Below are 8,050 nucleotides of genomic sequence, written 5' to 3'. Positions count from 1 at the left end.
TGTATAGTTCCTTCTGAAAACAAAGTAATAAATAAATATTAACCCTAATGATTATTTTTCTTCTTTAGTTTCAGACTCTCTGGTACCATAAAATTAAAATATGGAGATATTATTTTGGAACCTGCAAGCTACTAAAATTTGCCACCAGGATTCTAATAATCAGTTTCAAGGGAATTGATAAGGAACAACAATATGATTCAAAACTTAATGCAATAATACTGAAAGACCTTTGTAATTTTTTATATATAAATTTATGAATCATTGCAGGATGGTTGTAATTTTTTATACATAAATTTATGAATCATTGCAGGACGGATCCACCTACAAATGTCTTACTAGCCCACCCTCAACCAAAGAAGTACAAAATAAGATTGAAAACAGCATATCCTCCACTTGAAAGATTGTCTGGAGATCAATGACCTAATCAATATGAAAGTCATTAGTAAATAGCAAATTCCCACATGATAAGTTATTCTTATTATTTTATTAATGATAATAATCTAGGTTCTACTTCAGTCTAGCAGGACCATCTTGTCACAAAATGTATCACTGCTTGAAAATTCTACATGAGCAATATTTTTTTATCCAGATGAATTTAATCAACCCAGAGTAATTCTAGCATCAATGAAAACAATATCCAGATTTAGGATTTGTATAGAAGGCTGATGTAACTGGAGAAAGAAACTCAGGGCCTTGCTGAATGCTTAGGGTTACGTGAGTGACTTCCTTTTAGTGATATTTATTTCTCCAAGTCTAACTGCTCAATTTTCCTAGCAGTGTAAGTGCTGGAGTGATGACCCAGGGAATCACCTTGTATTTCCTTGAATGGCTATTATGTCCCATGTAAGCCATTGCTTCTTTTGAAAAACTGGGTTCCAGTTTTTGGTCTCCAATTTGATTGACATGTGACCTTTGGCAATTCACTTTACCTTTAGCTTTGTTTCCTCACCTATAAAATGGGATTATAATAATAATTCTTTTTTTAATTTATTTTATTTATTTTTTTTTTAGTATTTATTGATCATTCTTGGGTGTTTCTTGGAGAGGCGGATGTGGCAGGGTCATAGGATAATAGTGGAGAGAAGGTCAGCAGATAAACACGAGAACAAAGGTCTCTGGTTTTCCTAGGCAGAGGTCCCTGCAGCCTTCGGCCCTGTTTGTGTCCCTGGGTACTTGAGATTAGGGAGTGGTGATGACTCTTAATGAGCATGCTGCCTTCAAGCATCTGTTTAACAAAGCACATCTTGCACCGCCCTTAATCCATTTAACCCTGAGTTGACACAGCACATATTTCAGAGAGCAGGGGGTTGGGGGTAAGGTTATAGATAACAGCATCCCAAGGCAGAAGAATTTTTCTTAGTACAGAACAAAATGGAGTCTCCTATGTCTACTTCTTTCTACACAGACACAGTAACAATCTGATCTCTCTTTCTTTTCCCCACATTTCCCCCTTTACTTTTCGACAAAACCGCCATCGTCATCATGGGCCGTTCTCAATGGTCGCTGTCTCTTTGGAGCTGTTGGGTACACTTCCCAGATGGGGCGGCCTGGCAGAAGTGCTCCTCACTTCCGAGACGGGGCAGCCAGGCAGAGGTGCTTCTCACTTCCCAGACGGGGCTGCCAGGCAGAGGCGCTCCTCACCTCCCAGACGGGGTGGCGGCCGGGCAGAGGTGCTCCTCACATCCCAGACAAACAGCGGCCGGGCAGAGGCGCCCCCCACTTCCCAGATGGGGCAGCTGGGCAGAGGCGCCCCTCACATCCCAGATGGGGCAGCCGGGCAGAGGCGCTCCTCACTTCCCAGACAGGGCGGCCGGGCAGAGGTGCTCCCCACATCCCAGACGGGGCGGCTGGGCAGAGGCGCTCCTCACCTCCCAGGCGTGGTGGCGGGGCAGAGACGATCCTCACCTCCCAGACGATGGGCGACTGGGCAGAGGCGTTCCCCACATCCCAGACGGGGTGGCCGGGCAGAGGCGCTCCACACCTCCCAGACAGGGCAGCCGGGCAGAGGCGCTCCCCACCTCCCAGATGAAGGGCGGCTGGGCAGAGGCACTCCTCACTTCCCAGGCGGGGCGGCCGGACAGAGGCGCTCCCCACCTCCCAGACGAAGAGCGGCCGGGCAGAGGTGCTCCCCACCTCCCAGACAAAGAGCTGCCAGGCAGAGGCGCTCCCCACCTCCCAGACAAAGAGCGGCCGGGCAGAGGCACTCCCCACCTCCCAGACAAAGAGCAACCAGGCAGAGATGCCTCTCACCTCCCAGACGGGGCGGCGGCCGGGCAGAGGCACTCCTCACTTCCCAGATGGGGTGGCAGCCAGGCAGAGATGCCCCTCACCTCCCAAACGGGGCGACCGGGCAGAGGCGCTCTTCACCTCCCAGACAGGGCGGCCAGGCAGAGATGCCCCTCACCTCCCAGATGGGGCGGCCAGGCAGAGGTGCCCACTTCCCAGACGGGGCAGCCGGGCAGAGGCGCTACCCACCTCCCAGATGAAGGGCGGTTGGGCAGAAGCGCTCCTCACTTCCCAGATGAAGGGCGGCCTGGCAGAGGCGATCCCCACCTCCCAGATGGGGCAGCTGGGCACAGGCGCTCCCCACCTCCCAGACAAAGAGCGGCCGTGCAGAGGTGCTCCTCACTTCCCAGGCAGGGTGGCCGGGCAGAGGCGCCCCTCACCTCCCAGACGGGGCGGCCAGGCAGAGATGCCCCTCACCTACCGGACGGGGCGGCCGGGCAGAGGCGCCCACTTCCCAGAGAGGGCGGCCGGGCAAAGGTGCTCGCCACCTCCCAGATGAAGGGCAGCCGGGCAGAGGTGCTCCTCACTTTCCAGACGGTATGGCGGCCGGGCAGAGACGCCCCTCACCTCCCAGACGGGGCAGCCGGGCAGAGGTGCTCCTCACCTCCCACATGGGGCGGCCGGGCAGAGGCGCTCCTCACTTCCCATTCAGGGCAACCGGGCAGAGGCGATCCTGACTTCCTCCCAGAGGGGCGGCCGGGCAGAGGCTCTCCTCACTTCCCAGACAGGGCGGCTGGGCAGAGGTGCTCCTCACATCCCAGACGGGGCGGCTGGGCAGAGGCGCTCCTCACATCCCAGATGATGGGTGGTCAGGCAGAGGCTCTCCTCACTTCCCAGACAGGGCGGCTGGGCAGAGGTGCTCCTCACATCCCAGACGGGGCGGCTGGGCAGAGGCGCTCCTCACATCCCAGATGATGGGTGGTCAGGCAGAGACGCTCCTCACTTCCTAGACAGGGTGGCGGCTGGGCAGAGGCACTCCTTACTTCCCAGATGGGGGCGGCCAGGCAGAGGCACTCCTCACTTCCCATTCGGGGCAGCCGGGCAGAGGCGCTCCTCACTTCCTCCCAGACGGGGCAGCTGGGAAGAGGCACTCTTCACTTCTCAGAGGGGGCGGCCAGGCAGAGGCGCTCCTCACTTCCCATTTGAGGCAGCTGGGCAGAGGCGCTCCTCACTTCCTAGATGGGGCGGCCGGGCAGAGGCACTCCTCACATCTCAGACAATGGGTGGCCAGGCAGAGACGCTCCTCACTTCCTAGACGGGGTGGCGGCCAGGCAGAGGCACTCCTCACCTCCCAGATGGGGAGGCCGGGCAGAGGGGCTCCTCACATTCCAGACGATGGGCGGCCAGGCAGAGACGCTGCTCACTTCCTAGACAGGGTGGCAGGTGGGCAGAGACTGTAATCTTAGCACTTTGGGAGGCCAAGGCAGGCGGCTGGGAGGTGGAGGTTGTAGCAAGCCGAGATCACGCCACTGCACTCCAGCCTGGGCAACATTGAGCATTGAGTGAGCGAGACTCCGTCTGCAATCCCACACCTCGGGAGGCCAAGGCAGGCAGATCACCTGAGGCCAGGAGCTGGAGAGCAGCCTGGTCAACATGGCGAAACCCCGTCTCCACCAAAAATACAAAAACCGGTCACGAGTGGCAGCGCGTGCCTGGAATCCCAGGCACTCGGCAGGCCGAGGCAGGAGAATCACCGGAGCCCGAGGCAGGGAGGTTGCAGTGAGCCCAGATCATGGCAGTACAGTCCAGGCTCCGCAAGAGAGGGAGACCGTAGAAAGAGGGAGATGGAGAGCAAGAGGGAGAGGGAGAGGGAGAGGGGGAGGGGGAGGGGGAGGGGGAGCTATAATAATAATTCTTACATCACAGTTATCATCAAGATATAAAAAATATTGCTCTATTACTTTACTTTTTCTTCTGAGGTTTTATGATACATCTTTCATTTCAAAGTTGTTTTAATGCAATGTTACAGGATTATTAAAAGGAAAGTATTTTATTGGGTATAAAGAATATAATGAGAAAAAGAAACATATGGGATTTGTGTATAAGACCACGAGCCTAATGAATCTCAGAAAATAGTAACTTTTTAAATTAATAAATGTTTTCCTCCCTCAAAGTGTTTATCTCATATTATGTTTCTATTTTCATTATCTTTTCATTGAGTATTTCCTAAATTCAAAATTTAGATTGTGGAAGCTAGGACTGAGATTCTTGGCAGGAAAACTGCCAGATTTGATTTCTGAGTATGCGTCAAATTAGGACAATTGACAATTTGTGTACTAGCTTGGGAATAATTTTTTCTTAATTCATAAACTGAGAAATTCTAAAGTTACAAAGGGTAAAAACCTACTCCTGTGATATTATGAGGAATTATCTAAGAACTGGAGACCATTTCTCTTTATAAAAGGGTAAGGAGGCTGGGTGTGGTGGCTTGTGCCTGTAATCCCAACACTTTGGGAGACCAAGGCAAGTGGATGGCTAGAGCCCAAGAGTTTGAGACCAGCCTGGACAACATGGCAAAACCCCGTCTCTACCAAAAAAAAATTAAAAAAAAAAAGTGTGTGTGTGTGTGTGTGTGTGTGTGTATACTTACCCTTTTTTTAAAATCTTTTTTGAGACAGAATCTCGCTCTGTCTCTCAGACTTGAGTGCAGTAGCACAATCATAGCTCTCTGTAACCTTTGCCTCCCAGGCTCAATCAGTCCTTCCACCTCAGGCTCCAGAGTAGTTGGAACTACAGGAGCATGACACTGTATCCAGCTAATTTTGTGTATCTATCTATCTATCTATCTATACACACACACACACACACACACACACAGACACACACACACGGAATATACATACATACATATATATACACACACACACACACACACACACAAAATTAGCTAGGTATGGTGGCATGCTCCTGTAGTTCCAGCTACTCTGGAGGCTGAAGCGGAAGGATTGATTGAGCCTGGGAGGCAAAGGTTGCAGAGAGCTATGATTGCACTGCTGCACTCCAGCCTGAGACAGAGCGAGATTCTGTCTCAAAAAAAGAAAAAAAAAAGGGTAAGGATACATGTTCACACCTATGCAAATCCTGGCATGGTAAATAAGCATGTAGCTCTGGGGTCGGATCACCTGGATTGGAACACCTATCTATGTCTTTGCTTACAGAAAAGCAACTTCTTAAACTTTCCACTCCTCAATTGATTTTCTCTTGTAAACAAGAACCATCATAATATCTACCTTGTAGATTTTATGTGAGAAGAAAATGATAAACAGCACATGTAAAAAGCTTCATGCATGCTCCTGAGAAGCCAGCTATTAAATGCACTTGCTGACTTCTGCCTAAAAGGATTGACCTAGGTTTGCCTTCGTCTGATACGTACCTATGATCTGTGAGAATGAGACAACAAATAAATGAGCAATCTAAGCCCCAATCATTCATGAGGCTATAAAACATAAAGTACACAGAGAGCAAAATTTTTTCTTGTGTATCCTTATCTTATCCCTGATGTTCCAGAAAATCATTTGAGCTATGTAAGTTAAATTGATAACCATTCTATGGCTTCCAAGCTAATGAAAGTGCCAAGAAGCTGCCCCCTCCTGGCTTTGAGTGTTAGACTGCAGAGTACTTCCAATACTATGTGTTCCATTCACCTTATTTCCTGAACAGGAAAATCAATTCCTTAAAATCTTGTATTACTTTTTATCTTTGTTCTATCACCCACCAACTCCTTTTACTACAGGCAAAAACAAGGAACACAATAAGGAAATAATGGAAAGAGTTGAACAAGAATTAAATTCATTTTGGTTCAATCCAAATAGTGCTGAAGTGCTCAAGTATGAATGCTGGGTTCCAACCCAGTATCTCCTCTTGAGGGATGAAAGTAATTCTCTCTCAAGGAGCTTCTGAGAGTTAAGAACAACCAACAACCACAAAAATGATTTCCTGTGAATTTATCTGTAATAAAACATCTAAAGGGAAAGCTCTCTACTTGAGAGTCTTTCCAGTCAGTTATAGCACAAGGCATAAAAGGGTGACTTTGAGAGAACCAATTATTGTGGTAGGCTAAAAGCAACATAAATTGACAAAGTCTATGAATTCTCTGTCTCAACTCACCATGCACAAGGTGAGTGCTTTCCTGCCAAGACATAATGTTCCATTACTCAAGGGATGAAAAATTGAGATCAGAAATTAAATTTTGCAGCATTAAACATAACCTTGGCTAGTATGCATAGACCTAGCATAGTGCCCAGAGGAAGCTTATTATTATTTGTTTTATATTTTCCAACATGGTGGAGCCAATTTGCCCTGGTTTGCCTGGGACTTTCTAGGATTTAGCACTGAAAATCCCCAAGTCCCAAAAACTCTTGAGTCCTGGTTAAACCAAGATAATTGGCAATCGTATTTCTCAAATCAAGTTAGTCCTATTTCTTGGTATAACTACAAAGTAATTTTCAGGGTTCCAAAAACTCCTTTACCAAGAAAAGCACATTTATCAGCATGAAATACAGCATTTGAGAAGAGATAAGTAAAATTATATTCATAAAATGATTGAAAATCCTCCCTATGGCTTATTGGGTAGACACAGTTGTTCATACATCACATGACGACAGCAAGACAGTCCCAGACCTCTTCCCCCTTACTTCAGAGAAAGGGGTTACAATACAAACCACTTCAATACATCCCAATAATTGCTGTCATGGCAGAAGCTATGAGCATTATAGGAGGACATAGTGGAATATAACTGGAAGGGTTGGGAAAAACTTCCCATGGGAGTGATAGCAAAACTGAAATCTTAAAACAAAGAAATACATTCTTAGTGTAGTGGTAGAAGTCACTAAACAAAGCCATATGCTGAGAGGGACAGCTGGGCAAGCTGCGCAGGTGTTTTTTTGTTTTTGTTTTTGTTTTTTTGTATCGTGCAACTTAAAACAGCAGACATTGCTGAGGAAAGGAGGCGCTCCAGAGTGGCAGGAGGAGAGACAACGAGAAAGAGACCAATGAATGCACCAGAAGGGGTATAGTTGGTTCCTCCAGAACAAACTTTACCCTTTTATCACATTTGTCTTGATTTCCTCTGGAAAAAATCTAGTCGCCTGAGCCATTTCCCCTTAAGCTTAAAGTACCCACAAGCCCTACCATTTACAAGGGATCTTCAAAAAGTTTATGGAAAATAAGTGTTATGAAAAAACTATGAATAGACTTCAACATTTTTTTGCACCAAGCCAAACTCATACTAACTTGTTTGAACAAGGTCTAGTTCGAGGCACCAAGAAGGATAAGACATTAATTTTTTTAAAGCCCCTATAGAAGCAACATGAATTCTGCTAAAATTGAAGCAAGAACAAACATTAAATTTTTGGTAAAGCTTGAGTGGAAGAATGGTGAAATCATTGTGGCTTTATGAAAAATTTATGGGGACAATGTCCCAAAGAAACCAGCAGTTTACAAATGGATAACTCTTTTTAAGAAGGAAAAAGACAGTGTCGAAGATAAGGCACAAGACGATGTTGGAGATGAACAGCAGACCATTCGCATCAGTTGGCAAGAAAAAAATTAATCTTGTTTGTGCCCTAATTGAAGGAGATCAACGATTAACAACAGAAACAATAGCCAACACCACAGACATCTCACTTGGCTAAAATTGACATCTCAATGGCTATCTCTTGGTAGCCATTGGACCAGTCAAGAGCAAAGATCATGGCAAAAGTGAACCAAGAGCAGAGGTCATGGCAACAGGTTTTGGGGATGCTCAAGGCATTTTGTTGTTGAC

The 8,050-nt window shown here is 47.1% G+C and overlaps 1 pseudogene; it reads left to right on the top strand.

The window, feature by feature from the left end:
* Window positions 1-1,663: 1,663 nt before the first annotated feature.
* On the top strand, window positions 1,664-7,837 carry LOC129144161 (uncharacterized; annotated as a pseudogene).
* Window positions 7,838-8,050: the final 213 nt, after the last annotated feature.

This window comes from Pan troglodytes, chromosome 4 (genome assembly GCF_028858775.2).
Source record: "Pan troglodytes isolate AG18354 chromosome 4, NHGRI_mPanTro3-v2.0_pri, whole genome shotgun sequence".
Taxonomy (NCBI): Eukaryota; Metazoa; Chordata; class Mammalia; order Primates; family Hominidae; genus Pan; species Pan troglodytes.
The sequence above is the reverse complement of the archived record's forward strand: the minus strand, read 5'-3'. Positions and strand labels throughout refer to the sequence as shown.